This window comes from Gavia stellata, chromosome 1 (genome assembly GCF_030936135.1).
Source record: "Gavia stellata isolate bGavSte3 chromosome 1, bGavSte3.hap2, whole genome shotgun sequence".
Lineage (NCBI taxonomy): Eukaryota > Metazoa > Chordata > Aves > Gaviiformes > Gaviidae > Gavia > Gavia stellata.
The window spans coordinates 129,019,174-129,035,570 of NC_082594.1; the positions used below are offsets into that span (position 1 = coordinate 129,019,174).

General features: G+C 46.7%; 1 protein-coding gene across 1 annotated transcript in view; it reads right to left on the bottom strand.

Moving 5' to 3' along the window:
- ARHGAP31 (Rho GTPase activating protein 31) overlaps window positions 1–16,397 on the bottom strand; it is a 60,744-nt gene that overhangs the window by 33,811 nt on the left and 10,536 nt on the right. The gene's annotated exons all lie outside the window — the stretch shown is intronic.

Sequence of the window (16,397 nt, forward strand, 5' to 3'; positions counted from 1 at the left end):
AAAATGATGGTGTGAGGTTCAACACAGAGTGGAGAATTAAGACTGCTGCTGGCAGTGGAAGATCACCTAGAAATGCTCCTCCCAGCCCTCCTCAGAGAAGGCTGAAAACAAGTCCGTCTTTATTTGAAAAGCATTAAGCTGTGGGTGACTCGGGTTGCTGATGTTTCTCTGGTGAAACGAGGTGCTGTTCTACCCATCCTAAGTAAGGTCCTGGGCATACGATTGCCACAGCCTGTGGGCTCAGTTTCTGTGTCCAAGCAACATAGAGAAAATTCTGCCAGAAGGAGCACCTGGTCAGACACACATACCTCTATACATAAATAAATTTATATCTATGTATATATCAACATATATATGTGTGTACAGACGTATACATATATGCAAGTATTCTTACATATACAATTATATTCATTTGTGTAGGTATATATGTGTGTGAGAGAGGTTTCATGTGCAGTACCAGGAAATTCTTCTGAGAGAAATAGCTTTTTTCTAATAAGATGTCAATTAAAGCCTAATACCTAAAGGTGATATTTACAGAGTCAAAAGCTGCAGAAGTCTTGCTAGGCTAATGTCATAGGTCTGGGGGATACATCACTACCTATTGGTGCTCTTGCTTGTTGAAGCTTGCTCAGCCAGCCAGAGACTAAGCCATTGCCCCAGACATTTTCCATGCTCTCTTGTCTCAGGCAAAGTGCATTTAGCTAGTGCATTGCCCTGCACGTTGCTACTGTGCTGAAGGCCTTTCCAGGTGAAGTACTTACTCTCAGCCAAGGAAAGCTGTTGCTTTGGGGGTGGATTCCTTAAGCATACATTGATTTCTACATTAGCAAGTCCAGAACCAGTCTCAGTGGACTGGTTTCACTCAGCAGCTTAGTTAAGAAGGGTAGCCCATGGGATATGGGTCATTTTGGCTACACCTTTTCATCTCCAGAGAATGCAGTCCTCTAAAGCATACCTTACAGCCTTGATCACAGGGATCTTATTTCCTTTCCATACACCAGGGAGGGTAAAGAGCCCTGAAAGAAGCTGCTGAGCAGTCTGGCTTCAACATCTGGATGTGGTGCTTCACCATCAGGGCTTTTTTCAGAAACAGCAGGGAGTACAGCACTGCTCCATCTGCCAGACTGGTGGCAGATCAACACTTCACAGACATTGCAAGAGGGCAGCTCACTCACTCACCAAAGCCTGCAAGAATCATCAAGGACAGCAGAGGAGGCAGAACAGCATTTGCAGATGGTGTCACACAGCCTCCCAGCCTTCTAGAGGCTGATGCTGGGCTGGGTTTGTTTAGAAGAAAATATTTCCTGCCATGCTGTTTGCGTCCACTTCCACCCCAGAATGTCGGCACGTAACTGCTGAGATGCACCCAGAACCTACGGCATGGTTTCTCCAAGGCTGACCTGCAAGGATGGCACCTGTGCAACTGCCTAGCAGAGGGGTAAGGATATCAGAAAGAGAAACCAGTTCTGTCAGAAGGTCAGTGATGAAAGGAGGCACGATATTACTTTTACAGGCCCTACTATAAGAGGAAAAGAAACAAAGCTGAATAAAATACTACAGCATGATGCCATCTTCTTATTTCCCCAAACAGGCTTCTATCCCATCACCTAGCAGGGACAAGTCAGGAGAGATACCTGTCTACATGCTACTCTTCTGTCCCCAGCAGGAGCAGTTCTCCCCATGACTTTTCTCCCACACAGAAGATGCCCCCAGTTCCACATGGGATACAAACCTTCCCCTCCCATCATCTCTAAATAAATGTGCATGCCGGGGGTTATCAAGCTGAGGGTCATTCTCAGTGCTAACAATGGAAAAAAAAGCAATATCCAGCTGTTACTAAAGTAGTAAATCTAGTCACTTTGCAATTGTGTTCCTCAGTTTCCAAGCCCCCCAACGGATTCCTGATACATTCCATATTTTGCTCTTTATTTTATTTTCCATTTGGCAAAGGACAGGCTCCAAACCAGTGTGAAGAAAAACAACGGGGTTTTTTTCCTCCTCCCCTCTTTTTTTTTTTCACTGCACTATCTCTGCTCCAAGTCAGGCCAGGTAGTGCTTATCATTTCCTCTGCACTGCAAACACCAGCGTGCATGCGTTTCCTGCCGGCCAGTCCTAAACCGCAAGCTGACATTGTTTTCAAGGCCCCCCTCGCTTGGAGGCAAGAGTAGCTCTGCCTCACAGCGCTTCCTGTTGATGTCAGGACCCTCTTCCTCCCAAAGCAAATGGGCTTCCTGCCGGCATCTGTGTCCTTTTCCATGAGGACTAGCAGGAGCCATTTTCCTACACAGCAGACGAGGGAAAAAAAAAAACAGGTAGTGGAGACAGAGATATAATGGGGAGGAGCAGAGGTGGATGGCTTTTTTTTTCCTAGCAGTGTTGAAGAACATCTGGGGCCCCTCTCAGTGAGGAGGAGAGAGAAGAGATAAGAGGTCAAAACAATAGAGCTATGTCTCAGGGATGCCGGTATTTGCAAGTACCAGAGAAATCACTTATTAGCAGAGAACATCAGAGACTAATCACAGCTGCTGATTTCCCACTGCTAAGGAATGTAAGCTCACAAAAGAAAAGCTACAGCCATGGCCCCCGTGCTCCAGCGGCGCTGTCATAAGCTGCGGGATATGCCAAGACCTTTACACCAGACCATTGCCTTCGTTCTTATTCTTTCAAATGGAGGAATCTCTACCGCTGCCAGCACTGTTTCATCAACAGTGGAGAAACTGGACAACGATTGCAGAACACGGCTTACGCCAAGCTGAAGCACTTCAGCTCCGCAGACTGCAATTGCATGAGCCACTGCCCCAGCAGAGAAGGCAAAACCTAACCAGACACCATTTTGGACTTCCCCACAGTCCATGGCATTCAAGGTTGGCATTTGTCCCATTAAAGAAGCTGATGGACTTGTCCCAGCTCCCATCAGGAGGTTACCAGTTTGCTGCGCAGTGTAAGAAACAGCCCGGGAACGTGTGATTGCAGGCTCCATTGTGGTGGGAACACACAACACAAGGAGCACAAGGAGCACAGTGCCATGGCAGTGGCATTGCCTGTCCTCTGCAGTGCTTTAGCCACATGGCTCCCATGGCCTCCAGCCCAGGGTGAGGAGCTGGCTCGCTTTAGGCCATGTTCCCCTGCAAGCAGAGGTTTCCCCTACCTATGGAATGACTGAGGAAATAAAGTCCCCCACCATTTTCTGTATCACACCTAAAACTACAGCTAAAACAGGTGAAGTGGGGAGGGGGCTTACTAAGGGGTCCCTAGCACTAACCAAACAGGTTATTAGGTCCCCTAGCAATAACCAACGCAGGACCTGTCCCTTAGAGTCTGCTCTAATGGTCCTAATGCTGCTAATGGTCCTCTGGGGATGCGTTTCACGTGTATTTCAATATTGTTGTAATGTGATTTTCTCCTTCTTTTCCTATCTGTTGCCTGGTCACCTTCCTGTGTCACTGTAGGAACTAAGCAAAGGGTCACACTTCCAATCTCTGGGTGTAAATGGCGACACAATTACTCCAGCTTTATGCAGCTGTAGCCAGCAGCAGATATGGCCCCAAGTCTGGCAGAGCTAGCGGAGTTGCAAGAGAGTGAACTGGGGCTTATTTTTCCTCACAAGCAGAAATTCTTACTCAAGGTGCAATTGCAAAATCTTGACGGCTGGTGTGGATGTAAGATGCAAAGGAAAAAAGCCCACCTACATTCTCACAGCAGAAGTTGGCCAGGGCCGCCAAAAGTCACAGCGCTGACATTTAGGCAAGCATTCCCAGCCGCAGAAGATGCATCCTGCATGGCTAAACTCAGTTGGAGCTGTGCCGCTGCTTGTACACAAGTGTGGGACAGGGGACCGGAAGATGACACCTCCCCACACTTTTTAGGGAGCTCCAACCCACAGTGCCAGTGGCTTTTCTGGAAGGTGCCAAGCAGCCAGCAGCGCCAGCTAAAACCTGTGAGCACTTTGCAGGATGGGACCCCATTTCCAAAGCTGCTCTGGGAGCAAAACCGCAATTTGATGGAGTGTGCAAGAGAAACAGTCTCTACTGAGCTCACATTTTCCCGTCATGCTCTCCTTCTCTTTTAGTATGGCTTGCTATTCGTGAATGAATTACCTCAATGCCTCTTAAGCAATGTGCTGACCAGGAAAAGGGCGTGGGGATTATTAACGGAAAAATCCTTGAATCTTTTAGCCCTGTAGCATGGCTACAGTTACAAGGAAAACAGGATGCCACGCTGCATATGGGGAGGAGGAAGAGAAAAGGAGCAGAAACCCTAATGATCTACAGGGACTGACTTGCAAGGAAGAACAAAGTGGCAGTGGTAAATAGGCACAGCTGGCCCAAATTACCAGGAGAGAAACAAACGCGCACAATAGTGGTCTGCACGGGGTATAAACACCACCAAGGGAAAGGGCTTGTTCTGGATGATCAAGGGGTTGTAACTAGGAGTGACTGAATGAAATTACGAGGGGAAATTTAGGTTGAATGGTAGGAAAAAACCTCCTAAGAGTGAGATATAGTATCATGTGGTAGAATTGCCTTCTCAAGGGAGGGGGTGGGAGCCATGCTGCCTGGATATTTAAAATTAGTCAGGAGATTACTCTGAAGGGAACAGTCCTGCATGGGCCGCTGTGACAAAGACAAAACAATCTTGCCAGCCTTCCTATGTCGTTATCAGGCGATGCCTTTTAAGCCAGAGCGAGATCCCCTGGAAGAGCTTGCTGTGTTAATTATAAAGGAAAGCATATAGTGCCAGCACTCACTACAACAAGGGACAACCGCCACCAGCAGCTGGAGTTTATATTGGATATTAAAGCATGCGGGAAGAAAGGCTACTTGAAAAGCTTCCAGCAGAATGACTTTGCAGTGGGAAAGTGTGCATTTCACACAATCAAAATGTTTCACCAGAACGCAGGGATTCAGTTCGATTTTTCAGCCAAAGAAACACTCAAAGATATTGTTTCTAGAAGGTGAAATATGTTCACTTCCATACCATTATTTTCAACGTAGTGTAACCTTTTTGAGAATTTTTATTTAGGGTAAGTTTCTACTTTTTTATTCTAAATCCAGATGAAAGGAAGTCTTGTGGTAGGGGAAGATGGAGCACAGTGCAAAACAGGAATTGGCTCTAATGGGTATCAAGTGATAATCATCAGCAACTGGCTAGTGTTTGCTCCTCTCTGTACACTTCTGAGGATGGTTGCACCATTCCTTGCAAGCTGAAGTCCAGAATATTGTGTCAATATTTCTCGTCAATGAATGAGAGAAAAAGGAGGCAAGTATCCTAGGGTTTGCTTTTCAACCCTCAGGATACAAAAAAACCTCATTTGAAATCTTGCTTGTATCTCATGTCCCCCATTGTGAGGATAAAGTCCCAGCACAGTCTCACAGAATGTGCTTTGCATCCATCAGCAAAACTCTAACCCCTTGGCAAGGAGTCATGAATTAACAGAAGGTAAGTATCGTTCTCATCCCATAGGTACAAAAAACCAAGAAACAGAAATGAGTTGGCAACCTGAGGTCATGCAATGAGTTAGTGGAAGAGCTAAGGTTAGAGCCACCACTTTGATTTGCTCAGTAATTAAACCCCACGGCCAGTTTTCTTGTATCTGAACTCCTTGTAAATAGAAACTTACCTTCAAAAGTTCAGAAGTTGGTAAAGCACACAAGAGATTGCAACTGGTTTATTGGAATCACTAATCCAGAAAGTCAAGCTGAAAATCTCACACAGATGGGTTTTCCTGAGAGAGGCTCAATTCTTCCCAGGCTTCTACCAAACCAGAAAGACCCTCCCTACCCAAACTTCTAGCCAAAATCTGGACACACGGACTAAAACCTCAGAAGGAGATTTGAGTCAGAGATCGCCAATCAGATTCTTGGAGTAACCTTTTGGGTTGGTTGTCCTAAAAGTTAGCCTTGGACCAAAAGACCAGACTTCAGTACCCCTGTGCCTGGGAACGTTTGGAACTGGATCCACGCTTTGTGGCTTGGTCTCACTTCTAATTCTTTTCCTTTTTTTTCTTCTTGAATGGTTCTCTCATAACTAAATACCACAATAATGGCAAGAAGCTACCCAGAGGCCATCTGGGGAGAAACTGCATTATTTCTGATCATTTCAGGGAAGGGAGGTTGGTGGGGGGTGGGAGGAGAGGCCTAAATTCACTGGAAAAGATGTTCTGTCTGTTCACAGATCAGTTATACCAAACTTCTTGCATTCCCTGTCTTCTGACTTCTTCCATCTCTTCAACTATCCATTGGTTTCCTTTCTTTACCTTTCATTTTCATTTGACTGGGCACTCAGTTTTCAGCATAATTTTCCTCCCATGGACACCAAACTCAAGCCCCACTTTTGGGACCTGGACCAAGGTTTAAAATCCCTCCCCAGCAAAAAGGCACCTGGATCTGGCATATACGATTCAGGCCCATATCTTCCAGCTGCAGCTCTAAACTGGATCAAAGACTTTCGTTCCTAGCTTTTGTTCCCAGCTTTTGTTCCCTTCTCTGTTCCCTTGAAATGTCAGCAAACATGATGGCTTTGTTGCCGTCAGGGTGGTCTGACCGCTTCCCACGCTGGGCATGCAGATTGGGTAGCCGTGGAGCAGTCAGCAATTCACTGGGTGTCTCCTCTAGGATGTTGTTGTTCCTCACACCAAGGCAGTGGCCTGAAGCAGCAACACTGCCATGAAATCAACAGAAAACAAATCCACCTCCAGCTGCCCTGGCTTGCACATGGACACGCAGGCTGTTTGTTCCAAACAGGCAGCTGCCGATGCTGCCAGGAGGGCAGAAAACCATGCTGGGAACTCTGGGGTCTCCTCGGATATTGGGATGAACATCCCCCCCTTCAGACATTCCCTGCTTTGTCTGGAGGATAACCCAAAATATATGAGTTACTGCTGCCTCCTGAGCCAACAGACAGCAGGGCTGCCAGAGCTTACAGCCCTCACAGCTGTTCTAGCTCTCTGCTGACTTCCAAGTGGAAATGGCTTCTCTCAAGTCCAAGTGGGGGGACACAGGCATGTCCTACCCCAGACACCTCCTGTCACCTCCCCAGATGCTCCCGGGGCCACTCTGAGATGGCCTGGGACCTCCCTGGCTCCTGGCTGTTCCTTGGTCAGCATTGGCTGCACTGTGGGGTAGGGGCAGACAGCACTGCCAGCCATCCTGACCCATGCCATTCCCTGCAAGGTTATAGGAGAGCCTGTGCAGAGCCCAGCAGGCTCTGCCTGAGCCATGGGAAGTACCCACAAAACGTGTCTGCCTGCTATCACAGCATCACAGGGCGGTTCACAAGAGAGATGGGGAAAAAGAGTCAACTAACAACTATGAGGCTATGAGTCAACTAGCAACCACAGGCTACATTTCTCTGCCCCATCACAGGAATCACTTTTAGCTTACACTGACCAGTAAGGGTTGCCTCAGCATCACTCCTCTGCCCACCTGAAGTGTTTGTACCAAGGGGGATCCTCAGGGCTTCCAGGACGTTTGTGCTGCTCTCTCTGTTTTGCCTGCCAGTGTGCTGCAAAATATCAGCCATGGCTTCTCAGCTGTTCTGAAATAATGTGCTTGGCTTCAGCCTGAAGAGCCCAAGTGACACTGCTCTACTGCACTTCCCTGGTAGCCATCATGTTAAGGATGTCATCGTATTTAGGAATGAGCTGAGACTCTTCCTGCTCTCTGCTCTGCACCTCTCTGGTTCAGTCAATCCTTTCCTACCACAATGTTTTTTCCCACTGCTTATTACTAATTAATTTTCTCCAATTGCAGCAGAAAAGGGCCCTGGCCAAAGAGGAATTTTGCAGCATGTCTTTAAAAAGATCGTATTTGTCTGCAGCTTGGCTTTATTTAAGGAAGGTCATTCTGTGGTCAAGCACTCTCAAAACAGACAATGCCTTGTCTCCAGGTCTCCAGAACCTCCCATCCAGGCACTGTCATCAAAGCTTTCAACTTGAGTGCTCCTCTGATACATATCCAACCTCACCAATACTTTCTCAGCAGTCTGCCCAAGAGATTTAGACCGATACAATCTACTTCTCTTGGAGCTGATGCTACTACCACCATCTTCAATGCCAACTGCAGCACATTACAACAGTGCTACCTGCTGTTGAAAAATCCACCTAAAATTTTATTCTTTTTTTCACTCTTGACACCAGTTGTGTCCTGGTGCATTCCTTGGACTTCCCTGGAGCTAATTCATGGCTCACTGTGGGTAACAGGGAAAGTGTGGATGTTGCGGAAGCACTTTGTCACAGGGTTGATTCGCAAGTATCCACGTCACATAGAGTTGCTTTTGTTCTGCTGTTTTGCCAACCACAATCATAAGCCCCTTTACGGCTAGGAACACTTGCTGTATATGCAGATTTGAAGTACTTCCACACCAGTTGGCTGCAGCAACTCAGAGTTATACTAGTGTCACTGAGGTCAGAAGCTGGCCTGATGCCATGCAGCCTGTGCTTCTGGAGGAGCTCAATGGTAGAAGGCAGTATGCTGAAATGGAGGCAAGGTGTCAGTGCTGCAAGGTGCTGGAAAAACTTTTCAGAGCCACAGTAACAAAATGAAGACACCCTTTCTCTGCCAGCATGTGAATCCCTTATATTTCTTGTGTCTCACTGTGAGAGACCCCATGTGTTGGAGCACTTGAAAGGACACATGGGTTGCCAAGAGCCACATGCTAGGGAAGGCATGTGGTGCAACGTGCAGCCAAGGAGCATGCTCCTAACCGGATCCCTTGGCTTGTACAGCCCTGCTCCATCCAACTTTGCCACACAGCCCTGCACATTCCCTTCTACTCCATAGCTCCATACACCAGAGGACAGCTGGGCAGGGGATAGCCAGTCAGGCCAGCTATGCCTCTGGCCCACCTGAGCAGAGTAGGAAAGGGGCTGCAGGGAAACACATCAATACCAATGCATGAAGCGCAGACACAGCTGTCATGGAGTATATACCCAATGCCCTGGTCCCCTGGGCACAGATGGGCCCATGTAGAGTTAGAGCCTGGTTTCACTGCATGCACAGCACAGACATCTTTGTGCACAGACACACATGCAGCGTTCAGGCCATCCCAGATTTTAGTATGGCTCTGCATAGAGTCAGGAGTCAGCTGTATGAATCCCACATGTAATGCACTACCCTTGGTCTGAAATGATGGGCATAACGGCATGATTTAGCAGCATAGCCTGGTTCATAACTGTCCCCTTCGTTTTGCCATATGCAAGCAGACATTTTGGTGGATGATGTCTTGTTGGACTCAGGCTAGAAGGGGAGATGGCAAAACGGATAGGAATCAGAGTCAGGTGTGTATCAGCAAGTTTGTCCTGCTCAGAAGAAACAAAGGAAATGTTGCAAAAGATAGTGACTTTCCCAGGGAATCCATTTTTTAACCTGGCTTGCCTGGCCACTACCTGAGACTCCTTTACAAATCACATCAGGAAGGCAGCACTGGCCAACAAAACACAACAGCTAATCACAAAATCCAAAGAATATCCATTATGTGCTCAGCTAGTGACATTTTAAAGCCTATAATTTTTTCATCTGTAGGCTCCTGGCCTGTGGTATTCACTCTCCCTTCCCTTGGAGCCAAGCTAGACACAGACACGGATAAAAAACCTGCAGCTGAACACGCTGGATTTCAGGGAAATTGAACTTAGGCGTCTGTACTTCAAATTCAACCCTGATCAGAGCAATCTGAGAAGAATCAATTCAAAATGAGCTGGGCTCCAGACAGGCATCTTCGTCTCCCACTTTGGGCAGGAGACAACAGAGGACACTGCCAGACCTCCAGAGTGTAATCCAAGCAGGCTCTTTAGATATGCAGAACTCAGGTGCAACTCAAGTCAACTTTGTAGACTTACAGACCTGTACAGGCAACAAACACAAGGTCTTTTTCTTCTGATTTCAGGTTTTGTTGGGGAAATTCCTTAACTTTGGTTTGGTAGCACTTGGGTAACCGCAGTCCTCTTTTACACAACAGCCTGGGCATTCCTGACGGGAATCTTTATACAGGGTTTGAAAAAGAGTATTGGAAAAATATGAATTCAGGAAACAGGAATGTTATAACCTTGCTAGCGCAAAGGCAAAAGCCATTGCGTGCACACAAATTTAGAAGCAGCAACAGCAAAATCCTTTGAAGCAAAACAGCAGTGATTTTTATTATTGCCTTATATGAGTTCAGAATGTTGCAAAGTTAAACAAAGCAATTATAAAGCTGGGTATTTAAAAATACTTAATGTTTCACAGTCTCCTTTGAGATGAATCAGGTATCCAAACATCTGGGGACTGCAAAATCCATCAGGAAACACAAACAGATGAGACACATCAAGACAGGAAGGTTCGGGGCTGCCATCGGAGAGACAAGGAACAGCAGGAGATTCCCGCAGATTCTTTTGGGTAAGAAATGTTAGTACTACATGGATGTGTACACTAAACAAAAAGAGGAAGAAAAAGAGAGGGCTAAAAAAGGTTTTTGCAAGTCTCCTGCTGTTCTGTGTCTTTCTCACTTTGCTCTGATCTCTCTGTACATGTCACTGGCTGGCAGTATGACTGCTTCCTGCTTCATGATTTCATATTTAATTCTTTCTATATAAAAGGAATTTAAAGGAAATTATTACAAACAGTTTGGCCACACTGCATCAAGTCATTGGAAACTATTTCATTACCCCTGACGTTTTCTTTTTTTTTCCCCTCCTTTTTTTTTCTCCTTTAAGAGAAAAGTTAGACGCTTTCCTAAATGCTTTCCAGACTTGAGCTATTCACAGATTGCATGTGGAAGGCAAACACAGCCCAGGCCTGGAAGAAAGAGGCTCTCATACTGGACACCCCAGTAGCTTGGGGCGTTGCAGGCGGTGTCCTGGGCAGCGTTTCCTTTCAGAGAGTTGTTGCTGCATGAAAATGCTTTGGGTGTAGCAATCCTGTGCTCATCCCACAGGCACTTCATGAAAGAGGCAACTGTTCCATGTTGGGAATTCAGAGAAACCTCTGGCGAGCAGCGGCTGCTGGAGGCGACCTGATTAAAGCCCCATTGTTTTGCCCTCTCCAGCCATCCTGCTAAACCGCTCCCTGATGAAGCCCCTCTCTGTCCAGTGGTTTAGGAAGAGGCAAATAAGTAAATACGGTCATTGCTGGGAATAACAAAGATTGGGGGAAGCAAGGAAAGAGGAAGCAACACTGCGTTTCTTCAAAGGCAAATGCCAAGGAGTTGGGTTTCTGGGCTGTGTTTCTTTTGTCTTTCTGACTCCTGGATCTTGCTGTACTAAGGGCTTTGAGACACTAACAAACACATTGCAAACACAAGAAGGGGTGTTGCAGGAAAAGGGCGTTGAGATCATACTTAATCAAACTTCCTTACATTTTGATAGCTACAGTACTGCCGTATAAGTCGATCATCTCTTTGCCTTTGCACTTCTCTGCAGCCAACACACTTCAGGCCAAGACCTGTATCCTGATGTTAGTACATGGCTGACGGGTTTCGGAGGAAAAAAAAGTCAGGCTAAGTTCGTCTCCTTGTATAGGTCTATCTCAAACGGGTACGAACTGCATGATCTAAAAGCAGGAACTTATCGGAGACTGTAAAATCAGAGAAGTTTTGATTCACAGCACAGGCTTCCAAAGCAAAGGAAGCTGAGGCACTGCGTGCCCTCATCAGGCAATGAAGTTGAGCACATTTAAACAGGAAGTATTGCAAGCTTATCCAAGCGAGACAAAGCTGCTCTTGCGCACACCCATAGACTCTGGAACTGATCAGAGACTGAAGCTCATTTTAACATCAGTTAGGCACGAAAGGGGGAATGAAGAATTGTAGTTAGCTGATGAAAAAATGCATCACTCGCAATGCAGTAACTCAATGGCATCTCCTTGCACTTTCCAAAACCAAGCTTGTTTCAAGGGCTGAAAGGAGCCAGAAATAATTCCCTCACCTCTCTCCCTGGCTCAGTTTTGGGTAAGAATCTGGAAAAGGAGTTTTGAATAACAAGAGTTGTTGGGACTGTGAGCATCTTCCTTTACTCTCCACTGTTTCTGATGAACACTATTTCTGTCTATCCTCTGGCTGTTAGTACCCAGAAAAGGATCTCTTCATCTACCCTACCCCTACTACCAAAACTGCCAGGACTTCGAATTTTGCTCCCACTTACAGTCCTCTCTCTTCTACCATTCATTGGCAGTCCCCAGTTGTTCCAATACGGTCAGTTTTGCTCTCAGACTAGTTTTTCCAACCTTTCCCTCCTCTGTTTCATGCATATTGGGATTTCCTCACACGCTTTCTCCACTCTACCTTTGCCCTTATTCCCTTTCGCCATTCATTCCCCCTGGTCTCCTTTTTCATTCCTCTGCCACATTTCTTCCCTCCCAGCTGTTTCTTTGGATGCATTATCATTAGCTTCTATCAATAACCTAAGGTTGGGCCTGGTCTCAAAACCAGAATCAATTGAAATTGCTGCCAGTGACTTGTAAAGGTGCAGTCCTTTCCATGAGCCAGTAATGAACGATGTCCCATGGCGTGCAAAGAGAAAGCTGTGTTATTGCATATTCTCCCTTCTAAATCAGAGACTATAAAATGAAGATTGCAGTCTGGCAGAAAGTCTTTGTAGCACTTTTCTTTTGGGTTTGTTTTTTCTTAGGTTTTTTGCAAGATTAGCAGAACTAAAGACAGCATCCTGGCCAAATTCCAGTTTAGGGTAATCTCTTCTGCTATTTCAGATAGATGCTGCATTGTTTTTCCATTTCCGAGACCCAGAGGTTACTTGGTAAATGGCTGTCATATTCTCTTCAAAGCTAAAATGTCACGTATCAGGGCAGAGGCCCCACTAACTCAGAAGCAAGCACTAGCAACCTTCCTCTCTAGGTATGTAATGCCACCCTGGTGTTCCTCACATCTCCCTCTGAGGTATGGGGCCTCCCTGAGATAGGCAAGCTGGGTGAGCTCCATCCTTTTCTGCCCTCACTGTCATTCAATGTGGCACCCCCCACAGCTGCAAGAGCCCGCTTTTCAGTACTGAGACCCTTCACATTTCATAATAATAACAAAACCAATAATAATACTGAGAACTTTGTACCAAAAAGAAGACAATACCACCATCATTTAACCACTGAGGGGAGTAGGATGCAGAAAAAGGAGTGGCCTAAGGTCTCTCACTGAATCAACAAGTGGCCGGAGCAGAGCTTGCCATAGCCTGTGGCATGCCACCGGTGTGACTCCTACCACCTCCTTTGCTCTACGCAGTTTGAACTCCAATCTGAGCAACTCAGCCTTTATTCATGTACAAACAGAGGAATTTAAAGAGAAAAGCAAAAGGTGTGCTTTTAAGCTGCTTACATCTCTGCCAGGTCACCAAACCAGACGCGGGATATATGAAGCCAAACTGGGGGTGCAAAAATCTCATTTCAGAGTTGAACGTCCCTGCTGCCTTTCAGCCACTGGTCACTGCCTTGGCATAGGGCACGGAGTGGACACCACTGCTCAGGGTGCACATGGAGCTCTTCCTGATATTTCAGACAACAGTACCACTGGTAGCTCGCAAAAGTGCTCAGCCAAAACCGCTGACACGTGTCAAATCGCCCAAGCGGTGTTACTGGCCTGGCCAAGTGAGTTTGAGGAGCCATCTGGCCAGGGATGCAGAGCCCACGTGCTGGGGGCCGGCCTCTTGCTCCCTGGGCTGGGATAATTGGACATTGTTCGGCCGCTGAATCGCTGCTCTGTTGGGCTGTGGGCTTGTATCGTAGGGACAAGCTAATTAACATGCAAACTGCCAAGGGAAGGAGAGGGTCAGAGATGGCCCTCACCCCTTCCTCTCCCCCATAATAAACAGGGGGGTTGTGTGCAACCACAACTCCCAGACGGAGGGAGAGGAGAATGGGTGGGGAAGGGGAGGGGAAGGGAGAAGCTCCTTGAATACTTCCCATTCAAAGCCAAATATGGGAGCCCTCGCCAAACATGGGAGAGGTTTTTCCTGCCATACCCAGGTTTTTGCTTGCAGTCGGTTCCCTGCGAACTTGCGAGCAGCACCCAAAGCCACCCGGCGATCTCAGCGGCACGCAGTGCCATGCTTGCTGCCTTCTCTCCCTTGTCCCACATCGGCCAAGGCCTCGCTTTTCACCACCGCAGCCCAACCACAGAGCTGAAAGTGCTGCAGAGACAGGACTGCACTGAATGTCCCAACCGCCACGAGGTAAAGCAAGTAGCACTATTGCTATCAGCCTCTTTTCAAGGAGGAAGAAGTGGGGAAATGGATAGAAGTAAGGCACTTTACAAGCTGAAATATCTTTCCTTAAGCACAAGAATTGATGTCAGGTGCACCTGCACTGTCCCCTGAATCACAACTATACAAAATCTTTTCATATCCTGCAAACATTCTCTGTCAAGAGGCAGGAACACATTTTTCTGATTTTTCCCATTCTCCCAAAGAAAACACGCATGTCTCTTTCCCCTTTTTCTACCAATGCTCACTTAAATTTTCTTCATATGTTTCAAAGAAAAGCCTTGCTGTCCCCCTTTGTCCATCTGCTAAATCCTTCCACCATCCTGCAGTGAGTTCAAATCTGTAGTAAGAGATGCATGAAAAATCCCAAACAGAGAACCATTATTAGGGCAGGGATAAGCCTCCAAAGCCCTTAGGATCCAGAGCTGCAGCTCGCGTCTGTCTTTAATGCCCAAGGGCTAACATTAATAATTTAACGAGCGCCTTACATCCTGAAATATTTCACAAACTGCAAAAACAAGACTTACTCCACCCACCTCTGGGCTGGGAGGTGGCAGCTGTTGAGCTGGGCAGAGCAACGCTACGTGACAGTTTAGGACACTAAGTAAAAAAACAAATCATGGTTCCAGCTGAAATTGCTTCTGGAAAGGGAAAGACGCAGCACAACAAGTACATGTGTAAAAAAGTCCCTATCCCCTAGAAACAAAAGATAAACCAGATCTTTTTCAAAAAGATTGGGGCCCCTGCTTTACACTGTGCCCAAATGGCAACATTTCCCTAAACGATGCCAAGTCAACAACTTGACTGAACTGTTACTACTCTTGCCACCTTCTGAATCACCCACCCCATTCCTGCAGCAGATTTTCTTGGGCAACTCCCATGCAAGCACTAACCAGACATAAACCTGCTTAGGTGTAATTGATGCAAGCACGGCTTAAGGCTGAACAGCAGCACGCTCATTGAGCTGCCATGTTTAGGGGCCTAAGTAGTATCCAGTTAATCTTCTCAAATCTCATTATTGCAGCAGAGTGACAAATGGGTAATTTAGCAGGCTAGAAATGAGGACTAATTAGGACTCCTAGCCCTTCTTTGTATTTATTACATTGGTTCCTTCCCCGCCTCTGAAGCATGTGTATGAGCAGTGCCGGGGGACTGCCTCCACCGCTGCGCCCCACCTGCCACCCCAAGGACAGCGGGTACTGGGACACCTGCACCTGGCTGCTCTAGAGATGGGGCTGCAGGAGGATGTCAGTCACTCCTCATCCAGATTCTGGGGGACCCCAAATTGAAGCTGGTGGGATCTGGAAAATTTCCTGACTCAGATCCTTTTTGTGGCTTTACACAGCAAACCTTGGGCAGCAGTATGTGACTGGCACTCGCTACCGAGCCAGGAAGGAACAATAATGGACTCAATAGATCAAAAGCAGCTCTTCCTATTTACCACTCTTAAGCCCGCCTTAGGCACAGGCGCTTGATGTATTGACGTTGGCAACATGTGCATACTGCCATCCTGGCAATAAAGTTATTGAAATGGAGGAGAGGAAAAAAAAACCCAAATCAAAAAAACCCCCATCTAAGTAAGGGGAACTGAAAACACTTGAGAAAAGGGAAAATCCCCCATGCCCCCTTTGTAACCCTGAGCTGTGGCCTCAGGCCAAACCCCCACACTCCTTTTAGAGGTTCCAGGACATTTGTTTTAACTTTTTTTGCTGCATTCCTCTACCTTGTTTTACTCCTGGTTTCCAGCCGGGACTGGAAGGGAGAGAACAGGATTATAGAAGGAAGTCTGTTGCTCTATTTTTCTGGCTTGATTAGAAGCAGAAGATGCAATAAATCTCACAAGAGAGTTTGTTCTCATTTATCCTCCCATGTATCTGAAACTACCTGACCAGAGCAAAGGTAAGGAAAACGCAATACCAAGTGGAGCACACTAGGAAGATAAAAAGAGAAAGAGCAAAATGGTGAAGCTGTTCCCCTTTCTGATTTTGCATAAGGAAAGAAAGCAATTCGGTCTCACTGACAGCTTATTTATTTCACACAAATTGCAGCATAGACACAAGGGATCCAGAAGGAGGATCACCCTGCCTGATCACACCTCTGAACCTCCTGAGGTGTGACTGCCATCACTACCCACAGCACCATGATGAGAGACGAATAGAAAAACAAGCACTAGCTGCACATGGAGCAAAGGGTTTTCCACATGCTGGTTGGCCCTGTTGT